The 26,277-nt window shown below is 50.5% G+C and overlaps 1 protein-coding gene across 2 annotated transcripts in view; it reads left to right on the top strand.

Moving 5' to 3' along the window:
• The window catches only part of ZNF469 (zinc finger protein 469), a 174,156-nt gene that overhangs the window by 94,943 nt on the left and 52,936 nt on the right, over positions 1-26,277 (top strand). The window contains exon 6 of one of the 2 annotated variants that reach the window (XM_074550757.1): positions 1,543-1,650. The gene's annotated coding sequence lies outside the window, so the exon portion shown is untranslated. Of the gene's footprint in view, positions 1-1,542; positions 1,651-24,740; positions 24,850-26,277 lie in introns of those variants that run through there. The other variant, XM_074550758.1, reaches the window with a different exon arrangement.

The following is a 26,277-nucleotide window of genomic DNA, read 5'->3' as shown; positions in this document are numbered from 1 at the left end:
CTTCCTTCCCATAATTTATGTGAACTGATCATTAGAAAGGGAGAATTTAAGAACCCCCTTACAGTTCTGTTTCCAGCCTCTGTGTGCAAAAAATTCTGCACTGTGATAATCCTAACTCTAGGAATTACGATTCCATGATCCATTAGGTAGTTTCACCACTTCTTCCTCCCTGGGTGATGTCTCATGTAAAATACAGATATAAACCCACAGAATGTATTTATAACATTTATGAATAAATTATTGGAGAATCTTGGAATGGTTTGGGATGGAAGGGACCTTAAATAAATTATTGGAGAATCCTGGAATGGTTTGGGATGGAAGGAACCTTAAATCTCATCCCATCCCACCCCCTGCTATGGGAAGGGACAATTTCCACTATCCAGGTTACACAATTGTTGCTGTTAACACATAAATGTGGAAAAAGGAGGGGAGAGGCCCCAGCTGGGCTCGTTTCCAGAGGTTCCCAGTGCTGGGATGGGCTGCTGCATTCCTGGGATGGGGGCAGCACCCAGGTGCTGCAGGAATAATGCAGGAAAAATGCAGGAAAAATGCAGGAATAATAATGGCCCAAGGACAGCCTCAGCTGGGGAAAGCCCTTCTGGCCACATGCCATCATGGCAGTGACACGTGCCATTCCGTCCATCCAGTCACCCTTCATGGGCTCGTTGACCTGGAACTGAGCTCCTGGAGGAGCTGGGATTCCAGCCTGTCCAGCCCTGAGCAAGGAGCACTGAGGCTTCAGCTTGCCATTGCCATGAGTGTTTTTTAGGGGATTAAGGAGGGAATGGCAGCTCTCCAGGCCTGTCTCAAGGTTGAGGAATTACCTGGAGGGCCTGCTGGAATCCTCTTTTGGATGACTGGAGGATTTTGTCCGATTTGCAGCAACAGGAGGCGAGTCCAGCGGGCTGGAAGCGGCCCCAGAGCTGTCAGAGGAATGATGGCAGCTCCCTGTGGCTCCATGGAAAGATGATCCTTCCATGAGGACAGGGGACAGCCAGCCCATGCCTCAGACTCGGCCTCTACAACTTGGGTTTGGGGAGGAACGGAGGGAGAGGAGGAATTGGTGAAAATTCCTGCCTTTCCTGAGGTGCAGTGCTGCCTGATCTCTGGGAAATGCCCGTGTGTGGCACAGGGAAGATGGTTTGGAGTGGAACATTTGGGTCTCCACCCTTAGGTCAGCCTCTCCTCCCACAGGCCTGGCTGGGAACAGGAACAATGGGAAGTGTTTGGGGAAAGAACTGGAATGCTCTGAGGAGCCCTAATTCCATCCACAGCATCATCCTAGATGTGTGACTTCCTGGGAAAGCCTTCCCAGCCCCATTCCTGGGGGACAGGGATCAGTTCCACTGTCACAAGGGATTTTTGCTCGGCCTTGCAGCTTTTTCTGCTCACATTGCTCAGGTGCTTCTTTGCCTTGTTGCTGTCCCATTGCTGATATCTCTGGATAAAGAGAAAAGTGGGAAAACAGGAGTATAGCAACACAGATCTTCCTGTTTGTTAAAAAAATAAATGGCTTAATGGGGTTTTTTATTTATCCCAAAGGTGTCCAGGGGCAGATGAGGGGCTGGGACTGGAGCAGGAGCCTGGATTAACACTGAGGCCATCCCAGACAGCTCCGATCCCCACTGGAGTGTGGATCCAGCAAGGAAGGTAAGGAAACAGCTCCTTATTTATGGATTGGTAAATCAAATAACGCAGTGGAGAAAGTTTTCCATGTTATGGACTTCGCTTATGTGCTTTTGCTGGCTGCTCCCTGATTTCCTGCATCCATGAGGATTGAGCCATCCTTTCCCAATGGATTTGTAGGGTTGTGTGTCCTTGGGATGTGGTGCCTTTTATAGGGTGAGCCCAAATTATCCTGCACCTTCCCAAAGGAACCTGTGAAATCCAACAGTCAAACCCCACATTTGGGAAGCAGGGAATGTCTCAGCTGGAATCTTGGCCATTGAGGGTGGATGTGTGACTCTGTTTCCGTGTTTCAAGGTCCCATGCATGGGACACTCTCTGTGGTTTTGGGTGGAAGGAAGGATGTGTTTGCAGCCCAAAACCTGACCTCATTTTTCCTTGTGCTGCATCATTCCCAACCCAGCATCCCGGACTGCCTGCTTTCCAAATCCAGGATTTTATGGCAGTTCTTTCCTGCAGGAAAATTAAACTTGGGGGGGAAATAAAATAATTTTAGAAATTGAGCAACACTGAGCAGCCTCCAAGTAAGGGGGACTCATCCTCAGGGTGTGCCAGGGGATGTTTATGTTGGATTTTAGGGAAAATCTCTGTCTGGAATGGGTTGTCCAACCCTAGAATCCCCATCCCTGAAGGGATTTGAGAACAGGATGTGGCACTTGGGGACACGGTCAGTGGAGCACTGAGAGAATGATAGGTTGGACTCAATCTTAGAGGGCTGTTCCAATTTAAATTATTCCACAATTTTAAGAAAATACGGGAGAGAGATGGCGATTAATGAAAAATCCGGCGCTGTACAGAGGTTTTGGACCTGGGCAGGACTTGTGGGCAACCCTGAAAAAACCCCAAACCTAGGATGTGTTTGGGAACAGGCTACAACAGCCATGAGAAAGAACCATTTCCCTTTCCAGCTCCTCGGGAGCTGGAACTGGTGTGGAAAAAGATGTTGTGAGTTACTGGTGATGAATGAGCCTCTAACAGCCCCATTAATCAACACTAATCATCGGGGTTGTTTGGGGAGGGGAATTTGGGGTTGATTCCTGTATGGAACAAACGCCTTGATGGGGATCTGGACAGGAATCCTGTGCCTGATGTTTGCTTGACCGTCTGGTGACTCAGGAAAATCAGGAGGGCCCAGCAGAGCTTTTGCTGGCGTGGGGAGCTCCGGGGACTCCTTCCAAAAGCAGCTCCAGAGGCGGATTCACATCCCTCTTGGTTCTTGGGGGGATTTTAACCGGGATTTTTAGCTCTGCTTTTGATTTCTTTGCTTCTGCTGAGTGTGTGCGTTGGCATCTGGGCATCTCTGTGGTGTGGAGCTGTGATTCCAAGAGGGTGATTTATTCCAAGTGGTTGTTCCATGAAAATCCTCACTCCAGAGGCTCCACAGCAGTTCTGCGTTGCTCCTAAATCCCTGTAAAGGATTTGCTTGTTCAGGAAAATCCGTTTTCTTCTTTGGAAAATATAGGTGTGACAGAAAAGATCATTCCAAAGGTTTTACCCAGCTTTATTCCTATAAAACCAGTGAAATTCCCCATCCAGGAGAGTGGGGAGGGATTCAAGGTTGAAAGCACTTGGTGAATTCCCATTTTATGGTCCCACAAATTTCCATATGCAGAACTCCCATCAAGCCCAGTGTAAGGATCCCACCCTGCCAATTACAGACTTCCAGGGTACTGGATTTATGGAAAAGCTGAACTTTTGGTGCCCTTTCTGCACAGATTTCCTTGTGCCGGCAAAAGGAACGGGAAACTCCGCAGTGAGCCCTGATCCCTGGATCATCTGTTCTGAAAGCAGAGCTGGATAGGAAGGAAAACAGGAGGAGGAGGATAAAAAGTTATATCCCAGGTTTTAGCACAGGGAAAAGGTTGAGGAGGTCACTGGAGTGGCTGAGCCACCGGGAATCACAATTTTAGGGAAGCAGCAGCCCAGGAGCTGCTCTTGGCCAGGGACGGTTCCACCAACCACAATCCTCATCAACATTTTTTATGGTGGAGTGGGGATTATGGTGCAGAAAAATAAGGAATCAGGGGAGAAAAATGCCCACAAAGTGCTGTTGGAAATCCCCATTCCCTTCCCAGCCCTGCCTCCATCCCTGTGAAAGAGCCTTTATGGACCTGGTGTGTCAGCAGAGGCTCGGGTTTGGGTTTTTCCCTTTGTCTCAGCGCTCCAGGGACCTTTGTGCCGTGCAATTCCCGAGGTTTATTTGCTCTCCTGAAGAGCTGATAGCTGGATATATCCCCAAAATCAACACTTTGGATTGTGCTGTTTGTTTAATGACCTTCCCTCACTTCGGAGTGATTAAGTCCGTCTGCGGCCGGGTGTTTTGCTTAGCGTTAAATTCCCGTTATTTTGGGAAGTTCATTTCCACACTGTTGCCTTCCTGTAAGTGAGGAGGGTGGCTTTGCATCCAGGTTTTCCTCCCCTCCTCCCTGGATTGCAGTTTTCCCTTCCTGGCTTGCGAGCAGCTTCCAAATTTTGCCTCTCAGAGCGTGAAAATCCACCCTGGAACAAGAAGCTTTCCCCTGGAAAGCCCCAAATCTTCCTCCTGCCATGGGAAAGATGCTGCAAACCTGCATTCCCTCATGGCATTGGGATGTCCCAAAATCCAGACCCTTGCAGAACCTCCAAAATCCACCCTGGATCGAGAGGCTTTCTCCTGGAAAGCCCCAAATCTCCCTCCTGATGTGGAAAGATGCTCCAAACCTGCATGCCCTCATGGCATTGGGATATCCCAAAGTCCAGTCCTTTGCAGAACCTCTCAGGATGGTGGTGGGCACCAAGGTTCAATGACCTCATGTCCCCTGTCCGTCTGTCCTGACAAATGATGGCTCCAGAGGTGACGTTTGGGATCCAGGGGTGGGATTTTCCCGGTGTGGGATCCAGTGGAGGCTGAATTCAGGGAGGGACAGCAGCACTGAGCCCTGCCACAGCAGCCCTGCTCCACCTGGAGGTGAAAGCAAATCCCAGCAGAGCTCGGGGCCAGCTGGCATTTGTAGGGCAGCAGCTCATCCCAAAAATCCCAAAGGGGAGGTGAGATCTCCCTGGTGGGGTTATGGAGAGGGAAAGAGTCCATGGGGGAAAAGCAGAGGGATGGGGAAGGGTGAGGAGCTGCTCTGCTGCTCTCCAGGCTCCATCCCAATCCCTGCTCCTCCTGCAGGAGATGCTGAGCTCCTTGGGTGCACCTGTGGGGACTGGAATTAGGGATTTCCCCTTACTGGAATTAGGGATCCTTCCTGATTGGAATTAGGGATCTCCCTTGATGGGAATTAGGGACCTCTCCTGGTTGGGAATCTTTCCTGATTAGAATTAGGGAACTCCCGTGACTAGAATTAGAGATATTTCCTGATTGGAATTAAGGATCTCCCTTGGTTGGAATTAGGGATCTTCCCTGTTTAGAATTAGGGATCTCCCCTGGTTGGGAATCTTTCCTGATTGGAATTAAGGATCTCCCTTGATTGGAATTGGGGATCTCCCCTGGTTAGAATTAGGGATCTCCCTTGACTGGAATTTGGGATCTTTCCTGGTTGGAATTAGGGATCCTTCCTGCTGGAATTAGGAATCTTTCCTGATTGGAATTTGGAATCTCCTCTGATTGGAACTGGGGATCTTTCCCAGTTGGAATTAGAGATCTTTCCTGGTTGAAATTACGAGATCTCCCTTGGTTGGAATTAGGGATCTCCCCTGGCTGGAATTAGGGATCCTTCTTGCTGGAATTAGGGACCTTTCCTGACTGGTATTAGGGATCTCTCCTGATTAGAATTAGGTTAGGATTGGTTTGGTTGGAATTTGAATAAAATGGATTTATTCCAAGTCCACCTTCCACTAGGCCACATTGCTCCTGCAATCAAAAAAACCCCAAAAAACAAAAACCAAACCAAAACAAACAAACAAAAAAAAACTCCACAAAAAAAAAAAAAAAAAAAAAAAACCAACCCAAAAAACCCAACCAAACCAAAACATAAAAACCAAAACAACCCTCTGCTCTCTCTGGAGATATTTTACACTTAAATATTTCTCAGATAAATTAATCTGAATTTATGTAGAAAAGCACCCCAAAATGGAGTCATGTATCCTGCAAGACTTCCAGGAAATTAGCACAAGTGAATTACCCCAAACAAAATTACCCTGCCCAGAGCACGTGTGTTCAGGGGAGGGTTTGGAAATCAGCAGAGAAGGCTTGGAGGGTTTTTTTTTTTCTCTTGGAAATTTAATGTATCTCATCATTTTGCACAGCCCTATCAGAAATAGGAAAGAGCCTGCCTTGTCCAATTAGGAATTAGGAGGAGAGAGGCAACAGGGAGAAAGATTTCTATTTATATTAAAATTAATAATGCAAAGAAAGAAAAGTGAACTTGTTCTTGAGCTCAATGAAATCCTGCTGGATTGGGAATTCTCTCCAAAACAGAGTACCAAAAAAAAATGCTGGGAATTTGTTGTCAAAAATGAATTTTAAATGCACCAAGGTGAGGATGGAGGGAAAACCAGCAGGGATGAGCTCTTCCAGAATCCAGGCACACATTCCCCAAATGTGGGATATTTGGGATATTTAAATATTCACTGCTGCCTGAGGAAGCAGGAAATTCCTCCTGCCATGGGGGAAGCACAAAGTTCAGTGGGACAAACTTGGATGGAAGAGGTTTGGGAAATGCCCTCGATCCTGGGGTTTGGAGCAGCCTCTGGGTGACGATTGATCATCCCAGGGTTCTGGAGCAGGGATGTCCCGTGGATCAGGGAAAGCTGGTGCAGCGGGTGGGGATGGAGGTGCAGCTCCAAATCCCAGCCCAGAGCTTTCCTCACCACGCAGGTACAGCCAGAGAGGCTGAGGGAGCAGCAGCTCCCAGCTCCTGGAATGTTTTTCCTCCCTGTGCAGTTCACAGCCAGGTCAGTGCACTCCAGAGGGGTTTTTTGCTTGTTATTGCTGTCACAGTGGGGAATTCTCCGGCTCAGCCTCTCTCAGTGGAAATCCTTGGCAGGTGAAGCGTGGATTCACCTGCCTCACCTCAGGCAGATGCCAAACCCGAGCTGATCATCCCAGAACAACCATGGAAAGGCACCTGGAATGTCCTAGAGCAGGTGGCTGTGGGGTCTGGGGGAGCACCAGGAGTCCCCAGGATAGGGGGCACAAATTCCAGGCTCTCCTGGATGTTCCTGAGCAGCCTCTGTGTCCCCAGGGCAGGGACAGGATCAGTGCAGGGGTCCCTGCAGGGGCTCAGGGCTTCACTGGGACCTCCTTGAGTTTCCCAAGGGAAATCCCTCTGCATGGAGCAGGAAGGTTTCCTTGTCCCAGAACATTTTGCTGCTCCAGCACCATCCCAGTGCAGCTCCCAGCACTTGGAATGGGCTGCCCCAGGACTCTGTCTGGACAGGCTGTTTTCTGCACCAAAATGTGGTCGTTGGATGTGAAAAATTTTTGGCTTCCACTGAATTACTGGAGCGCTGGATTGGATCTGGGATGGACTGAAACTCCCCCCACGCCCTGCCCAGCCCTCTCCCCTCTTCCCTAAAGAAACCCCCCTCCCAAACAAAGCTTTGTTATGTCTCATTGTCTTCTCTGGCACTTGGAATTGGGAGTTTTTCCCATCTCTCTCTCTCTGGCATCTTTCCACGCTCTCCAAGGCTTTGTTGGTTTTGCAGTCATTCCCACTCTGGGATTCGACTCCAGGACCATGGGAAAGGCTCTGGGGCTGGGATGGGGCTGAGGAGAGGAACCTCTGGCCCTGCAGGGCTGGGATGGGTGAGGAACACACAGGAGGAAGGAATCCCAATTTTATTCCTCAATCCCAGCTTTGGCCCAGCTCAGATGTGGCCACCAGGGACACGTGTCCTTCCCTTGGGGACAACACGCTCTGGGGCTGGGCTGGCACTGGTTGTGTCCAAGAATTCCAGAGAATTGTCTGCATTTCCTGCATTATGAGGTCACGGAATCATGGAAAGTTTCGGATGGGAATTTTAAAGTTCATCTGGTCCTGCAAGGAACAGGGTCCCCTTTACCTGGGGCAGGTCATTGAGGTTGGACATTCCCGGGGAAAAATGAAGCATTCCAGCAACTGCAGTGCATGGAAGGGTCCCAAACAGAGCCCAAACAGAGCCAGGAGCTGTGGGGTGACAATTCCCGTGGCCCAGGAGACACCAGGGCAGCTTCCTCAGGAGAGGGGGATTGGGAAAACACCCTGCAGCCTTTTGTCCAGCGGGAAATCTTCCCCTGGAGCTGGAATAAAGTGAGATTTCCCCCAGAGAGAGCAAAATCCATGGAAATCCCAGCGTGGTGCTGGTCCTGCTTGTGCCTCCATCCCTCTGGAACCTGCAGGGCTCCAAACCTGGACCAAACCAGGGCTTCTCCTGGCTCTGCCACTCCCTCTGCAGGTGATTCCCAATCCCGTGCATTTCTCACAGCAAATGAGGTTTCCCAATCCCTGGATAAGATCTGCCTTGCCCTCGGTGGAGTCATTAATTCAATCTGTTGCAATAGCACTTTAATTGGGTTAAATTAGTGCACACCAGTCCCAGGAGCAGTGGAATAAAGCTCTTTATTGTGTGAGGATGCCGAGTGCTGGGCGGGATCCTGGTGCTTATCTCTTATCTCTTATCTGTCTCCCAGTGCATCCTGTCTCCCAGTCATTCCCGGTGCCAGCATTCCAGCAATCCCCAGCTGAATGCTCCACAGTGTGTTAAAACCTCGTGGTTGTGCCAGAAAAAGCAGAGTTAAAATTAATCAGAATCTAATAGGAGTGAATCAGAATTTAATCAGAGTTAATCGGATTTAAATCAGAGTTTGATTGCTTGAGTGCTTGTGCCAGGTGTGATGGTGATCCCAAATGCTGTGTGATGTCTTTTATCCTTTATGTTCCAAATTCTTGTCCCCCCTGAGCTCTGCTGTTTGCAGGACCAAGCTGAGCTTTGTCAGGAGGGAATGATCCATGGGAAAGCTGGCTCTGTGCTTGGGAATGGGTGAAGGATTCACTCAGGTGCTCTGCAGTGAGCAGGGAATCCAGACAGGCTGGTCCCAGCATGGATTGTCCCAGAGCCAGCTCTGCCTTGGAGAGCTCCACCAATCCCAGAGAATCCCTGGTGCTTCATTCCAGCTAAGCCAAGACACAGATTTAGACAAAATAATAAATGTCCAAACCCATCCTCCTGCTTCTTTGCCTGTAATGCACGGGGAAAGGTCTTTGAACACAATTCCAAGCCCTCTGAACAATCCCATATCCCCCCTCCTCCCGCTCCAACACACCTGAGCTCCCCTCCAGGAGCTGCCTTGGCTTTGTTCCCAAAACCAGGGGCTGGGAATTCCTCCCTCTCACAACTCCCCCTCCTTTTCCAGAGGATCCCTGCTCAGGCCCAGCATGGGACCCAGGCGTGCCCCCAGCTCTGCTCTTTGCTTCTTCCAGCGCCGGAATTCAGCTTTAAAAACCGCTTTGTCTGAGTGATCCGGGTGTTCCTGGCTGTGCAGCTTCCAGAGGCTCATCCGTGGAAAACAGCAATGGGATAAACAGGTCCAGGAGGTTTTCAGTCCTAAAACACAGACTGAAAATGCCCTCGGTGAGCTGAGTTCACAGGCAGGACGAAGGCTCCCGAAACCATCCAGGCTTTCCTGGTTTTTGCAGGATAATAATGTTTTTCATGGATTATTGGGGTAAGATTGAGAAAGAAAGCCAAAAAGGAAAAAATCTCCAGCCCTTTAAGATTCTGGCATCCCATCTTCCCAACATCCCAGGTCTCAGGAGAGCTGGAGCTTGGGCTTGGAGATGCCCAAAGCAAGGAAAAAGGGCAACCCTGAACGAGTTCTGCCTGTTCCCACCCTGCAGATTGAAGGAATTATGTGCCAGGAGGGAAGGAGGGAATCCCCAGCTGTCCTGGCATCCAATCACCCCAGAGCAGCGCTAATTACAGCTGCACTAACGAGCTTTTCCCAAGCACCACATCCCAGCTCTCCCTCTCCTTGCCCCCATCCCATTCCTGCTTCCAGCATTGTTGTGTTTTCCCTGATTATCCAACCACAATCCCTAATTAAGGACCGAGGTGCTGGAGCATCCCTGGCTGTGGAGAGCTCCCAGGAATATCTGCCTTTGCCATCAGGCCCCGGGGTTGTTTATTTGTGGGAAGCAACAGGCAGAGACCTCTCGTTCCACGCTTCCCATCTGTCTCAATCAGGGAGCTTTTCCTCACCTCGGCATTCCTGGCAACCAGGGAGCTCCCACTGGAGCTTTCCTGCCTCTCCACATCTTTTGAGGGAATTTTCTGCCTCTCCTCCCACGCTGTCACCTCTGGGCAGGGACATGGGGGTGGCTCCAAGCCTCTGGATCCATCTGGTGCTCCAGCAGCAATTCGTGTCCCACTGTCCCATCCCCAGCTCCAGGAAAAAGCAGGACAGCATCCACTTGTGGATATATCAATTGATAAGAGTTCAAAGCCATTTAATTCATTGATTTTGGGGCAGATTTGGTTTAAATCTCATGTATGGTTCATTTTGGCTGCTGCCAAAGGATAAATTATGGATTTCAGGACTTTTTCTCATTTTTTGAGCCTTAAAATGGGATTTGACATCCCCAGGCTGCTTTGGGGACAGGTTTGGTGGCTTTGAGCTGCTGTGGCAGGAAATTGAGGGAAAATCAGGATTAGAATCCATCAGTGCTGGGAAAATGGGGACAAAATCTTTTTTCCAGTTTGGAGTTGTTTATTTACAGGGATGGAAAAAGGATTTTCCATCTGTTTGCTGGGGTTTGGTTGGTTTGGAGGGATAGGATGTGGATCCAAGGCTTCATTCCCAAAACCTGCTCCTGTCCCTCTTAGAGCCCAGTTTGCCTCATCCTGGGGCTTCCCAGCTCCTCAATCCATGGGGCAGAGCCGCATTCCTGGGATGGAGGGATGGATTTAAGGATAGGAGGGAGCTCAAGGATCTGCTTAGCTCGGCTTAAACCGCAGGATTCCTTGGGAATCCCGAGGCTGCTGGGGCTCCAATGCGATTTCCCGAGCTGTGCTCCGGCTGCCTTTCCCATTCTAGGGAGGTTTTGCTGGAAAAGCAGACGGGAATTGCTTCTGGAGCATCGCGGATCCCACGGGAGCGCTCCTGGGCTGGTCCCTGCTGGAAGGGCGGGAGGGAAATGGGAATTGTGCAGGGATATGTGCTCAGTTCCTTTCAGGTTCCCTTTTCCCTTTTCCAGGGACAGGAGGCAGCGCCTGCCCTGGGGACGGCCCTGCTAAAGCCATTCCCGAGCTCCCCCAGCCCCTCGCACTCCTCGGTTTTCCATAGGAAACTTCGCTCCAGAGCCCAGAGTTTGCTCTGGGTTTTATGGGATTGTGCAATCCAGGCTGCTCAGTGGGTTTGGAAAGGGGGAAATTATTTTTTTCATTGCATTTAATTGTTATTTAATTTTTTTCTATTTTTTCTAAATTTTGGGGGGGTTTTTTTCTGGTTTTCTAAATTTTATTTTATTTTCATTTATATTTTACTTTAATTTTTATTAATTTTCAGTTTATTTATTTAATTATATTTTTATTAATTTTTGCTTTATTTATTTAATTATATTTCGATTAATTTTTTTGTTTATTTATTTTAATATTTATTTTGGTTTATTTTGTCTTTTTATTTTACTTATTTCTGTTATGTTTTTATTTCTATTCTATTTTTCATTTTGATTTTTTCTTACTCCTGATTTTCTTTCGCTGTTTATTTAATTTTTTTATTCTTTTTCATTTTACTTTTATTTTTGCCTTTTTTCCCCCTTCATTTATTTAGTTTCTATTTATTCCTTTCCATTTTATTTCAGTAATTTTTATTTTTACTTTATTTTTTAGTTTTACTTTCTATTTCATTCTTCTTCTTATGCCGTACCTTTTTTAAATGTAATTTTTTCTTTTTATTTCTTTTTAATTTTAGTTCAATTTTTATTTTATTTACTTTTTAAATTTACTTTATTATTTATTTGATTTCTTATTTTATTTTATTTTATTCCATTCCATTCCCCAGCCAAGTGGCAAAAATACCTCTTGTACTGAATATTAGGGAAGGATCACTGGATTTTCCTCCCAGCCCAAAGCCCCACACTCAGGATTTGCCTCAAAGCTCCCAAACCCCAGCAGAGGGAATTTGGGATATTCCCTCTGCAGATTTAATCCCAAAGTTCAGGGATTTGTGCTAAAATTGGCTTGAGAAAGTGAATGAGAAATGGAAATATTCCCATGAAAAAAGGGGTTTGGAAGCCCCTAGGGACAGCACAGGGTGCCTTTGGAATGCTGTGCCAGAAAATAGAGGGAAAATTATCCACATGGATCTGGGAAAAGGGTCAGGAAAGCTCTTTACCACTTTGGCTTTGCAGGATATCAAATGCTTTTCCTTCTGTCGGGTGGAATTTGCTTCCAGGGGGGAATTTTGATGTTCCCTCCCCCTCTTCTGCCCTTTTTTTGCTGGAGCATCCAAGGAAGCTCCTGGCTTCTGCAAGGTTTCCAGATTTTCTTTTTCCACGATGTAACCTTTTAAAAATTCTCCTGCCCTTAGGAATCTTGGGATGTTTCAGGTTTCCTTGGCCAATCCGGAGCCTTGTGGAGCTCAAGCTGTTCCTTTGAAGCCACAAAAGGCTCAAATGCAACCTAAGGAATTTGCTACCAGAAAGGGTGGAAAATTCCCCCTCCTCTGGGATGCTCCCTGCCGGATTCGGTGGCAAGAAAAGGGGAGGGAAATAAAAAGGGCAGGAAAATAAAAATGAGGGATAACTTGGCATTTGGGGCCTAATAAAAACAGGGAATCTTAAAGCAAAATGAAAAAAATTGAGAAGGTTTACGGGTGTTTGAGGAAAGGTCAGATTTTACTGGATTTCTTCCCGAGAAGGTCAGAATTTCAAAAGGTTGATCAAGAAATGGTCCCTGCCTGGGTCTGCTGAGCAAAATGTGGAATTTGTGGGGTGAAGGTGCTGACAAATCCCATGAATTTTTAATTTCCTGCAATTCGTGAATTTCTCTTTCATTGGCTGGAGATAAAGCTTTGCTCAGATCCATGGTGGGGATGTTGGGATGGGGCTCCAGCTCGGGGCCATCTCAGAGCACCCATAAATAATTGGAATTAGGGATCGATTTTCCAGTATCGGCTCCTTGGGTTCAGTGGGGATGTGATGGAAAAATGGGAATACCAGTTTGGGGACAGGATCTGCAGCACTTCCTCATCCCAAACATTCCTGGGGGGGATTGTTCCTGCTGTTATCTGGATTCTCCATTTGGAGATCATCGTGTCTTTAGCAGAAAAACAATTTCAATCTGATCCAGCTTGTTCTGGATCCCTGCAAACCAAATGCAGAAATCTCATTTCACATGGAATTGTTTGGGTTGGAAGGAACCCCAAAGCTCCTCTCATTCCACCCCCTGCCATGGCAGGGACACCTCCCACTATTCCAGGTTGCTCCAAGCCCCATCCAGCCTGGCCTTGGACATTTCCAGGGATCCAGGGGCGGCCCCAGTTTCTCTGGGAATCCCAGCACAGGAATTCTCTCCCTTCTGGCAAAGCCTTGTTGAGCTCCAACACCTGCCCCAACACATCCCAGCAGCTCCAGGAGCCCCTCAGGGCAAACCTCAGCACAGGGAGAGGCAGGAGAGGGAATTCTGGGCTGCTAAAAATATTCCTGAGGGGAAAAATCCCACCTCATCCCCTTTTGGTGACTCCATCCCAACTGTGCACTTGGCCGTGGTGCGGCTCCTGCCAGAGGCTGAGCTGGAGCTCCCGCTTTGTGCTCGGGCTCTGGCTGTTGCTGGTTTTCCTTGGGAGCAATCGGGATTTGCACGTTCAGACAACCTCCTGATGCTCGTCTGGCAGCAGGCAGGCCTGGATGCGGTGTAGGAAAGTTCCTTTGTCTCCTGTTTCCATTTTTCTTGGAAGGGTGGGCAGCGCGAGAGGCGGCGGCCGAGGAGCGAGGGCTCGGATGCGCCGGCCAGATTCCTGCATCCAGCAGCTGGGAGCAGGGAAAGGGATTATCCCTGAGTGCAGCTTTGCTTGGAGGCCACAGCTGTGATGGAAAACTCCCGGGAGGATTCCCCTCCAGTGGATGGATCCAAAGCAGGGTGGGGAGAGGGATGGAGCAGTGGGATGAGCATGGGAAGCAGCCCCCAGCAGGAATTCAGGTCCCCAGGTGGGACAGTGGCACCCCAAAACCTGGAGCAGTGGCACCCAAATCATGGGACAGTGGCACCCCAAAACCTGGAGCAGTGGCACCCAAATCATGGGACAGTGGCACCCAAATCCTGGAGCAGTGGCACCCCCAGTCCTGGGACAATGGCACCCCAAATCCTGGGACAGTGGGACCCCAAATCTTTGAGCACTGGCACCCCAAATCTTGGTACAGTAGCACCCCAAATCCTGGAGCAGTGGCATCCAAATCCTTGAGTAGTGGGACCCCAAATCTTGAGACAGTGGCATCCAAATCCTTGAGCAGTGGCACCCCAAATCTTGGGACAGTGGCACCCCAAATTCTGTGATTGTCGCACCCCAAATTCCGTGGTGCTCACTGACTCACTCCAATCCTCAGCTGACGGAGATTCCTGGAGATTCCCAGGTTCATTTGTACTAAGAATGGTGGAACTGGAAGCCCAAGAAAACGTTGTCAGAGTGAGGAGGGAATAGCAAATCCACCCCTTTTTTCCCCAGTGGAGTTATTTTGAAGGCAGCATCACTTTGGCCTGGCAAAACCTGACTCAGGAATTTTGCCTCCTTGAGGCTGGCAGGGCTGGCAGCAGGACAGAAACGTTTGCTCCAAGAAAACTTGGCAGAAAGCAGGATTTCCATTAAAAAAAACCCAACCCAAACAAGAAATCGAGTTAATCCCTTCATTCTCTCTGCAGCTTTTCCCTCCCAAGCTGCTTTTCCACCGCCTGCCTGGGTGTGTTTCAGATCCCAGGTGCCTCCCAGCAATTAAGTGGAGTTAAAATTCCTTCCTGACCTTGGGTTTATCAAGCGCGGCGCTCAGGTTTGGCATCTGTCAGGCTGCTAAAAACAACATCCCGCGTGCTGGGGCTGGTTCCCAAAGCCTGGGGGCACAGGGGGATCGGGAGCAGGTGGGACCGGGAACAATGGTGGAGGCGGGAGATGCTCCAGTGGAAACCCAGCGGGAGCAGGAGGAGCAGGAGGAGGGGTTGGCAGGCAGCCACGGCCACAGACGTTCCCGGGAGGTACCTGCCCTTCTAGACTCTGCCTTTGGAGCTCTTCATCTGGTGTGGATGAAGGGTTTGGCTCTTCCTCTCCGCTCCTTCCAAGGTGGGGCAGCCATGGAATGGTTTGGGATTGGAAGGGATCTGAAAGCTCATCCCATTCCACCATCCCATCCCGTGGGACACCTTCTGCTATCCCAGGTTGCTCCAAGCCCATCCATGCTCGCCTTGGACACTTCCAGCTTCTCTGGAAAACTTCTGCCTCGCCACCCTCACAGGGAAGAGAGTGTCCATTGGTCCTGGGAGGAAAATCTTCATCCCAAATATTCCCCCAGTGGTATTTCTGATGGGACTGGTTTGCCTGTGTGGGGAAGTGGAGAATGGGATTTTCCAGCTGCCTGTGGTCAATGTCCATGTCAATCCCAATGGGAAGATATCCAGAGGCTTGGGTGGGATGAACATCTTGGCTTTGTATGGTTCAAATCATCTTTACATCTGGAAAAAGTAAAAGAAACTGGGACAGTGCCCTGGGATTTGGCTGTAAAATCAAGGAGTTGCTTCAGGTCCCTGTGTCCCACCTGATCCTCATGGCAGGTGGCTTCTTGTAGGGGAATAGGGCTTGGGAGAGGGAGATATTGATCAGGAATAAAATAACCAGGCAGCAGAGGATGCGAAATTGGCTCAGATTCCCAGAATCCATCTAAACCTGGCCTTTTTTAGACTGTGTGTGTGGGAAATGTCCTCTGCTCACGTGAGGGAATGGACCCTCTTCTCCCACTCCAGAAAAACCCAGGTTAGGTGGGATTTGTAAGTGAAAACCTCCTCTGTCCAAACCTTACGTTTCCATTTCCTCTGTAAAACTGGGAAATCACCACATTTTTGTTGGGAATCAACTGTTCTGCCCCAGCTCGGAGCAGCGAGTTCTCCCTCGGCATAGCTGCTGCTCCATCTGTCCAAAGGGAGCAAGAATTCCAACCCAAACCTTTCAAAAATATCCCAGAAATGGCTTGTTTTGGCTGGGCTGCTCCCGTGAACTTGCTCCAAGCTGGCAGGGAAGCGGGGAAGATCTGCTGGAGCAGGGTGGATGTGGGCGAGCGCTGGAGCAAGGAGAAGCCCTGGAAAGTTTGGGTGGATTTGGAGGAGAGCGGCTTTTTGGGGTGGTGTGTGGAGTGAAAAGAGACTTTTCCATGGATCCAGCTGAATCTGAAGGCTCCTGAAGCCAGCAGGCCAAGATGCCACTTCAGGAATTCTCCAATTCCTCCTGCTTTAGTGGATAATAATCCCATAAATAAGCCCCCTTCCCACCATGGGAAGCAAAGTAAATATCTTGAAAAAACACATTTTGTGCTGAGAGATTTCAGTTCTCCAGCAGGGGCTGGCCCCAAAAAATCCTTTTTTCCTCTTTTTTCCTTGATTTCTGTTCTTCCACAACGCTTTGAAATGAAATGATACCAGCAGTGGGAGAGGAGCCAAGCGGATTGTGCCAAACAGCCCCGCAGCCTGGAGCTGCTCCTGGCTGGATCCTGGAATTCTCTCCCGCTGGCTGATAACGTGAGCGTGATTCACGCCCTGGCAGATCGCGGTGTCAGCTCCACTCGCAGCTCCTTTGAAATACAATTCCCTTGGATTTTCCTGGGAGATATTGGGAAAGCTGCTGGGAAAAGAGGAACAGGAGCGCAAGAAAGGCTCGTGGGGGTTGGAAGTGCTCTGGCGTCGCTTTTTGGGGTCACTTTTTGCCATCCAGGGTCTCTGGGACAGCGCTGGGATGCGGGAATGATGGAGCTTGGATAGAGCTGCACAGTGGCATTTCCCACCTGGGGAGGGCAGATTTTCCTTGGATATGGTGGTTAGGAAGAGCTGTTAAAGCCATGCAGGGATGGAGAAACCACAAAAATTGGCTTTTCCCAAAGTGTTGCTGCTGTGCTCCGATCCCGTCGCTGGCTCCGGTGACTCCAGCAGGAATTTTGCACCCGTTCAGTGCCTTGGCTTTGCAAAGCTGGGGCTGGCTGGCACCAGAGTCCCTTCTGCTTCCAAGGAAGGAAGATTTGGATTTCCAAAATCCAAGAAATGGATTTTGAAACGCAGGTTTGGGAATGGAGGTGCTCCCTGGGTTGTTTCATAAAGGTCACGCGGCTCCGGCCGCCTGCAGGAAATTATCGTGCCCCAAACTCCAGGAGTTAAGACAGGGGAAGGAGAAATCCCTGGGAAACAAAACAAAGGGAAAGATGAGAGTCCTGAGAAATCCAGGCTGTCCCTTAGCGAGGCAGCGTGGATGGAAGGGAAATTCTGGTCAGAACAGTTTTGTTAAAGGGGAAAAGAAGGGCAGGGGTCCTGTGCTGCTTCCCTTGGGCACATCAAAGGGAAAAACATCCTAAAATACCTGGAATATCACAAAATTCCACTGGGGAATGGGAGCACCCTCAGTTTCCTTTGAAAAGGTCAAAATGCCACAGTGATTGAGATGGATTTGGGCTAGGTGAGGCTTTTCCCAGGTTTTTCCCACAGCTTTTCAGCTCATCCAGCCTCCAGTTTTTTCTCGGAGCTGCCTTCAGAGCATTCCCCCCTCCAAGTTCACTGGAATTTGCAGCGAACTAAAATTCTGTTTTTCCAGCCCCTCACCTGAGGCTGGGATGATTTACTTGGAGTTTGGATTTGCGAAGTGCTGAGTGGTGATTCTTGTTCTGGAAAAGCCCCCTTTTTCCATGGGAATTGGGCTTCCTAGCAAGAGTTGTTGGGAACAGCAAATCTTCCGTGGTTTATTGGTCTTTTCTGGGTTTGGCCAGGGATTGGCATCTCCATGGCTGATCCTGGGGCTTGTGCTGGGTCCCAGAGATGATATTTTCTTAATTAAGGCATAAATAAAATAAAAGTTTAAAAAATAAAATCAAACAGAATAAAATAGCCAAAGCAAATCTAGAATTATGCTGTGCAAAACAAAACCTACAACTTTTCCAAGCTTTTCCCCATTTCAGACTGGTGAAATCCCAGCAAAACTCCAGCACCATGCCTACATCTTAGGTGATGGGAGAAAGCAAGCCCTGGCATGGAAAAAGGGGAGTAAAAAAAGACATTTCCAGATTCCAAAGGGTGATGGATATCCAAAGAAAATTGGGCTGTGGCTGCTGAAATCGTGCTGGGAAAGTTGACATGACCTGGCTGGGTCGTGGTTGAATCCTGTCCTTTCTCAGCCCGCAGTGAAGGAATTGGAGATGCTTGGACACCATCCTGGGAAGGGGCTGGATCTGTCCCTCCGTGGGGTTTGTTTACTTTAGTCTGGGGCAAAGCTTCTGGAGCACTTTGGAAGCGTTTCCCAGCGCGTCCGCCGGCTGCTCCTCGCGGAATCTGCATTTTTCCTGGCGACCCTCTGTACTGTCCGTGGCCTCTCCTCCTTCCCTCGTCCCCCTCCCCTTGGCAGCAGCGGTGTCAACAAAATTCTACTCCCAAAAATGCAGCCTGACCCTTTTCTGCCCAGTTTTGGGGGTGGTTTTTCCCCCACTGCTGTCCCAAGTCAGTGGGTGGGTGGGTGGGTGGATGGATGGATGATGGATGGATGGATGGATGGATGGATGGATGGATGGATGGATGATGGATGGATGGATGGATGGATGGATGGATGGATGATGGATGGATGGATGGATGGATGGATGGATGGATGGATGGATGATGGATGGATGGATGATGGATGGATGGATGGATGGATGGATGGATGGATGGATGGATGGATGGATGGATGGATCTTGGCTTTGATGTTGAGTTTTCCTGGCTGGTGCCGTCCTTGGAGCTGGGGATGCAGGAAGGTTTGTTCTGGGAGCAGAGTGAGGTTTCCTGGGAGCCTGGTGGATCCCACTGGGAGAAAGTTGGGATCAACAACTGGGGCTGCTCCCCATCAGCAGGGCTCTGCCACGTGTGGAGAGAAGGGATCTGCTGCTGGAAAAACTCCTCAAGGAATTCTCTTTGAGACGCAGAGAATGAGGCTGGATGGGAGGACTGCGCTTTGAGGGTGGATCCCTGGTTTTGGGATGGAGCTCCTGGATTATGTGGGAATGCTCCTGGATTATGTGGGAATGCTCCTGGATTACGTGGGAATGCTCCATGTGATGCTCCAACCCATTCTTCTCTACGTGTTTGGATGATGTTGGAGCGTTCCTGCAGGGATTTTCTTGGAGAAGCAAAGCTCAGCCTCTCAGCGACGGGCTCCCTGCCCGTGTCCAAGGTTCCATCAGCTCCTTTTGGCTGCTCTGGGAGGCAGCTCCACCACGGCATTCCCAGGAGGATCCTTCCATCAATCCAAGAATAAGGAGAACAGACGAGGGGCGGAGGCAGCGGATCCGGGCTCTCTCCTCTCTGGAATGACAGCATCAGTTGTGGGATTGAGAGGATGAGAACTGGGACGAGCTCCCTCCAAGAGGGTGGAGGCAGCGCCCAGGGGACGGTGGCAGAGATTTGGCTTTCCCCAAACAGCTGGGAGCAGCCAGCTCCACACACTCCGAGTTATCCTGCTGGGCGACTTCCAGCGCTCGGTTCCCACTGAATTCCTGGCCCTGCAGCGTTATTGTCAGGATGCTTTTGTCTGACTCAGGCCACTCCAGTCCCACCCCACAGTGTCTCCCAGTCTCCTCCCAGCCAGGAGCACAGTGGCTGCTGGGTTTCGAGGAAGCCTCCTGCCTCCCTGTCCCTTCTCAGCCGGCTTTTCCTCACCCTCCCACTTTTGGGGCAGGCTGGAGCCCATCCATGGGGTCTTGGAGCCCATCCATGGGATCTGCTGGTCTATTGTTTGACTGCTTCCTAACCAGCTTTTGTCTGGTTGCTTTTTGGGGAGTGAGAGCTGTTCTCAAGGAGACACTTGGAGAATCCCAGAAAATCGGGAAAATGTGGCTGCTGGAAGTGTCAGAGCCCATTAACAGTGCCAGACATGCCCTTTCTGCTCCTTCTCCTTCGCCATTCTGCTCACTCTGGGTTGGTTTTTCCAGGAATTCTCAAGGCTTTAAATAGCAATTCCAGAATGGCAGCAGCTGGTGAGGAGCTGAGTCCACCCCTCATCGTCCAGCCCAGCCACGCTCCATGGGAATTCCTGAACTTGGCCACCAGAGGCACTTGGGAAGGACAGAGCTGCTGGAGAGCCACCAAGGAGCCACCCAAAGCCACCCCAGCCTTCTGAGTGTTTCCCAGCTTTAAAACTGGGCATGGGCTTGGGATGGGAGGGTTGGTGGTCCCCAACCTCCCCAGGTGACCTTGGCAGAGGCTGTAGATCCACAGGATCACAGGTTCACCAAGGTTAGAAAAGAGCTCCAAGATCATTGGATCCAGCCTGGGACCGATCCCTCACCAGGAGAGGCCGCAGAAGGAATTCCTGTGGGAATGACTGGACCATAAATTCCTCACAAGTGGCAGCAGAGGAATTTGCTCTCCCGGCCTCTCATGCCTGCCCCTCTCCATCTGCTGCCCTTGGAGATGGGACACTGGGACAGCGGCTGTGTCCAGGAGGGACCCAGGATCCAGCATTTCCCAGCTTTGGGAATGAGCAGAGGGCTCATAGCTCCTCTGCAGGCAACACTTTGGAACCCAGGACTGAAAGGACACACTAGGAAAACAGACTGTGTGATGTCTCCTGCATTCCATAAACCTCCACGTGGAAGGAGCCCTTTCTGAAGTGCTGGCACCACTGCAGAGCTCTGGGGGAGATACAGAGGCAGCAACAAGACCAAGACCCCTCTGCAAGGTGTGCTCACCTCGGTGGGACACCCTCTGAGTTGTCCCTAAAACATCCCTGAGGATGGGTTTTAGGGAAAAGGGTGGATGTGCTCCAAGACCTTGCTATTGCCCGGAGGGATTTCAGCCCCTGCTGCCCCAAGCTTGCACATCTGGAGGGGGCAACCCCAAACTGCAGGAACCTTTCACCCTCCCAGGTGCCACCTTGCCCTTTTTTGGGCTTATCCACCCCAAATTCTAAGGCTGGTGTTTCTCCCATGCCCTCTTTGGAGGGATGAAGCTCCCAGATGAGAAGGCTCCAAGCTTTCCTGCGGTTTTCCAGCGCCACTGGGAGGCCGTGGCCGCCCGAAAGGAGCGGCCAGCATCAAACATCTGGGTCTGATATCTCTGTTTACCACAGGCTCGTTGGGAGCCACATTCATGGCACGTGAAGTCATCTGGCGTCCTCTGGAGATGCTTCCCTGCCGCACAAAGTGGCTCCCTCGGATCCGCAGCTCGTCCCACTCTCCATCCCTTTGGCTGCAGGGAGACAGAGGGGGAAGGAAAAAAAAGAAAAAAAATCTGTGTTGATTTGAGCATTGTGTGAAAGTATTTTCCCATCATTTTCCATGAAAAGCATGATTTAATTAACATTTTTAGATGTTTATTATTGAAGGAAGCCTGTGCTGCTGCCGCTGCCTGGGTTGGGTTATTTTTTTCTCTTTTTCTCTTGGTTTTCCCCAACTTGTGTTTGTTATGAAAGAGTTGAGTCACATTCCGTGGGATAGCTGGGAGGGAGGGGGAAGGATGGATGGATGGATGGATGGATGGATGGATGGATGGATGGATGGATGGATGGATGGATGGATGGATGGAGAGCACCCACCCTTCCCAACCTGCTCCACCTGGGATTTTGTGGGGCATCATCTTGCTGTGGTTGGTGTCCATGCACGGAATAATTGAGGAATAACTTTAAATGGCTTTCAAATTCCCAGACTGGCTTTTTTTTTTTGTGGTTACACTATCAGTGTGAGAAGCTCCATCACCCTTCTTCCCATGGTTATCATGGAATCTGAGAATAGTCTGGGCTGGAAGAGACTTTCTGTTCTGACACCTCTGGTTTAAGGAGCATTTCTTGGGATTTATGGCTTTTAAATCATTGATTCTTGAATTTAGGAAAAGGAACTGTTGGGATACACCTTTCCAAAGGGAGATCACCCAAAGCCAGGAGAGGAATTGAGGTCATGGTGAGGATCTGATGTCCTGACCTCAATAGAGGTGCTGGAAAAGGAGATTTTTAAGAGATTTGGAACTGTAAGGGAGAGTGCCAGCCTGGTTCCTGATGGGATATGAAAATCCCATGGACAAAACCCCTCCATCCATCCCAGCAGGTGAACTGAGGTGTCACCAGTGGCTTGGCAATGGAGGTGGATCTCAGGATGCCATGAGATCTGTCCTAGCTCCTCAGAGTTATTTTCCAGTTTTACAAAGGAAATGAAAACATAAACTTTGGTCAGAGGAGGCATTCTCACCTAAAAATCCCACCTAACCTGGCTTCCTGGGAAAGCCCCTGTGGATTTCATGGAGTGGGAGAAGGGGATCAATTCCTAATCTCCTCTAAACATGACTTGACCTGATTTTGAGGGTCCACAAAACCCCATCCAGGTTCCTTTTGAGGATCCAGGTTCCTGGCTCAGTTCTCCTGGAGACCTTTTGGTCTCTGAGGAGGTTGGTGACAGATTTCTGCCAAGTTTGGGTGCTGGCTCTTGAAACCAAGTAACATCTTCGGGTGAAAGGTTTCAGATCTGGATCAGGGCTGTTTAGGGCCAAAAAAATCCCAAATTGAGGTCCACAGTCCATTTTTGTCTCCAGGGCTCTGCCCAAGGAGGGGGTGGTGGTGGTTGCAGGTCTCATGCACCAGTCCCAGGGATGGGTTTTTTACTGCTTTGTGGCTTTGCTTAAAAAAAAAAATGGAGAAAAGAGAAAGAAAGAAAATCCATTTTTAGCCCTTTAAGCACATCCTTAACCTCACACCAGCTCCGGAGGCTCCCCCGCACCAGCGCCGGGGCTTTACTCATCAGGAAAGTAAACATGGGCTTTAGGGCTCTGAAACAGCTTAAATCCCAAAAAACCCGCCCTGGAGGACAGGGATAAACAGAGCTCCAATGTTATCGTTTGTGCAGGGGGTGCTGGACGCAGCCACGACCGCAAGAGTTCCTCCCCAGCCCGGGAAAGTGCCTGCAAGCTTGGCCGGGAGCAGCTGGAGCAGGGAACGGATTTGTTTGGCATCGTCTGCCCTTAAAAAGCAGCTCCCCCATCTTCTGGGGGGGCCCCATCTCAGGGGTGACTGCGGGGTGGCTCCATCAGCGAGATGGGTTTGGAAAAATCCCTCTCCCGATGTGCCGATGCTCCGCAGCCGGCGCCGTTCCCAGAGGGTCCCAAAATGGGTCACAGTCAGCCCTGAGCTGATCCTGAGGAGGCTCTTGGGCTCCATGCGGGGTTTTGGGCTGGTTAATGGTAGGGCTGGATGGTCTTGGAGGTCTTTCCCAGCTGGAATGATTCTGGGATTCTCCTCCGTGCATCAGACCTGCGCCGGGAGCTTGCGCCGCTCTGCTCCGGGAGACGCCGTAGGAAGCAGGGAAGGTGTGTGCACATATTTATATCCCAGAAAACTCCCAGCCCTTGGAGGCTGGAATTGCAGAGGGGCCCTCTCCTCGTCTCTCTCTGGGGCTAAAGATAGCCCTGAGTGCAGCTGAGCCGTGAATCAGGAGGAAAAAATGTGGGTCAGCTCCTGAAGGGAGCGGGGAACGCGCGGGGACGCGGCTGCTCCCGACCTGGCTGTGCCGGGGAGGAATCCGGGCTCAGACCCCACAGCTGCTCCTGATCCCGCTCCAGAGGCTTCAGGAAAGGCTCCCAAACCCCCGGGATCCATGGGTTGTGGGGCTGGGGGCTGTTCCCCGGGGATGGAGTTGGTGCTGGGAGCAGGGATCCAAGCGGTTCAAGCCAGAATTCCCAACCTATGGATGTGTGCACACGCGTGTGCTTGGTGTGACATCTGCGTGTGCTGGGACAGGGTGACCACAGGCACGTGTCTGTGGACAGACTGATGGTCACTCATGTCCGTGGACACACTGATGGTCACACTGATGGTCACTCATGTCCCTGCACACACTGGTGGACACATGTGTCCATGTGTGTCCTCTGGCCATGGGAGTGAATCCCTCTTTTAAATCAATTTTTGCCCTGTCACACCATTGCAAAATCCACTCCTGTTTTTCCCTGTCAGAGAAAAACCTGACCTGGACTGGGAACTAGGCAGAATCCCAAAGGACAGGCGGGAGGCTGGAGCTGGGAGCCCTGGAAGTGTCCCTGGCCCTGTCACACACTCCAGGTGTGCTCACAGAGGAGTTGCTCTATTTTTCCATGCTTTGCTACCCCCTTTTCTATCCCAGGAGTGAGTTTCCCTTTTGAAGGTAGCTCTGCTCCCAAAATACATGAGGAAGAGAATGAAGTGGCATTTTTGGAGTGTGGCATCACCTGGGATGTGCTGGGTCACCAAATCATGGAATGGGCTGGGTTGGAAGGGACCTTAAGCTCATCCCATTCCCTAAGCCATGAGCAGGGACACGTCCCACCCTCCCAGGTGGTTCCAAGCCCCTGGAATCGCACCTCCCCTTGTGGAAGGGACATTTGGTGCCGTGCCACAGGTACACGAGTGCCTGAACCGCTTCACCCTCTCCCAAAACACAACAATTCCGGGCTGGGAATCCCATTCCTGCTCTCCCTCTCCCTCCATCGCCGCTGGATGGTCCCGGCAGAGCTCGGAGGTTGAGGAGACAGAACTGGGACGTGCTGGGAGCCATGACCTGCCAATCCGGGGAGCAGGAATTGCCGTGGGCGAGCCGGTGCCTCTGGCTCCTGCTCCACCGCCGTCCCGAGGATTTCCATCCTCCCGAAGCCCCGGCGCCAGGAAATAGTTAACCACTCCAGGATTTTGATTAGCAGAGCCTCAAAGTCAGTAAAAAAGACAGTCGGGGAGAACTCTCAGGAGCATGCTAATGAAGTGAAGTCATCCGCACACACCAGAGGAGTATCCATGCCTGCTCCACGCCGGAGGATTCCCGCAGCCCGGCGCAGGTGGAGCGGGGACCCGCGTCCCGACACCTTCGCTCCCCTCCCTTTGGATATTGCCACGCTTCTTTCCCTGGGATCTTTTTATTTTTTTTTTTTTTTTCGCCTCACTGGAGCTTAATGATATTTCCAGCTCGGCGGGAGCTGCGGGAAGACTGGAGATAGCGCGGAGAGAGGCTTGGAAAGGCAGCAAAGGCAGCTCCCGGCTCTGCGGGAAAGGTGAGGGCATTCTCTTGGAAAATCCCTTCTTTTCTTGGGAAATCCCTTGGGTTTCTCTCTGTCGCCGGCGCTTGCTGGGGGTGGGGAAAGGGGGAAGCAAACGGTGCTGGTTGTGCAGCTGGAAAGTTTGGGAAGTGGGGATTTTGGGGGATGGAGATGTCCTGGTGGTGCCCAGGTACGGAGCAGGAGCAGCTGCTTTAGTCCCGCTTGGAAAAATCCCTGGGCAGTTTTTAGAGCGTTAAAAACCATCCTTCTGCTCTTGCGGGACTTTGCAAAGAAGCTGTGCAAAGGTTGGATCCTTTCTGTTGGGATTTGCCCCTCACAGGTCCTACCTTTGCTGTAAAAGTTGGAATTTTGGGGGGAATAATTCAGAAACTTAGGACAGAGCAAAGTTTTAGTTGAGCCTGAGGGCTAAACCCGGTAACTCCAGCGTGGCCAAATCCACGGCGGAGCTGATGAGTCGCCGGGGCTGTTTAATTTATGAAGTCCCCCCACGAAAACATTGCAGTTTTGTTTATGGGAAATGCAAGAAAAATATGCAGACGAGGTTTTGCTCCTAAACAGCCGAGGTTAACCCATTCAGGACGATGGTTCCAGGATTGTTCCTGGGATAAGCTGAGCACAGATCGCTTTCCAGCGGTTAGAAACGAGCTGGTGACTCAGTGGCTGCCTCGGGTTTAGCACTGTGCAGATCCTCAGCCTGGCTGTTCCCAAATTTTGTGTTTTCTGCCTCGTGGAATTTGAATTTTCCTTTCGGAGAAGCGTCCGAGCTTGCGGCACTGTGAGGATTCCGAGGCAGGCAGGAAGGCAGCTCCTGGGTTTTGGAGATCTCCTGGAATACCCCGCTCCTCGCTGCAAAAATGCATCTGTGAAAAACAAAACCTCCTGATTTTATCCATGTGGGATTAGCGGGATATCAGCATTTACTGGGTTTTTGGGCCTAGGCACTCCCAGCAGGGCTGGTGACAGGATTACATTTTTAATCCTCTGTGGAAGCATCGTTTCCTCAAATCCCAAAAAGCGAGAGCTGCTCTAAGAGCAACACCTCTGTCCCAAAGCAGTGCCCTGCAAACCCCATCCCTGGAAAACAGCTCAGGGTTCCCCTGCCGTGCCTTCCTGGGGAGTTTGTGCCTTTTCAGAATCCCTGTGCTCCCAGGAAAAGCACTTTAGGGTGACATCTCTGCAGCCCTGTGGTGGCAAGCCCTGGTGATTGGATTTGGGGATGGAATTGTTCCCTGTGAGGGTGAGAGGCCCTGGCACAGGTGCCCAGAGCAGCTGTGGCTGCCCCTGGATCCCTGGCAGTGCCCAAGGCCAGGCTGGATGGGCTTTGGAGCACCCTGGGATAGTGGAAGATGTCCAGGGTGGGACTGGATAATCTTCAGTGTCCCTTCCCATCCCATTCTGGGATTCTGGAATTCCCTGGTCCTT

The sequence above is a fragment of the Zonotrichia albicollis genome, chromosome 13, assembly GCF_047830755.1.
Source record: "Zonotrichia albicollis isolate bZonAlb1 chromosome 13, bZonAlb1.hap1, whole genome shotgun sequence".
Lineage (NCBI taxonomy): Eukaryota > Metazoa > Chordata > Aves > Passeriformes > Passerellidae > Zonotrichia > Zonotrichia albicollis.
This window is presented reverse-complemented; position numbering and strand designations above follow the sequence as displayed.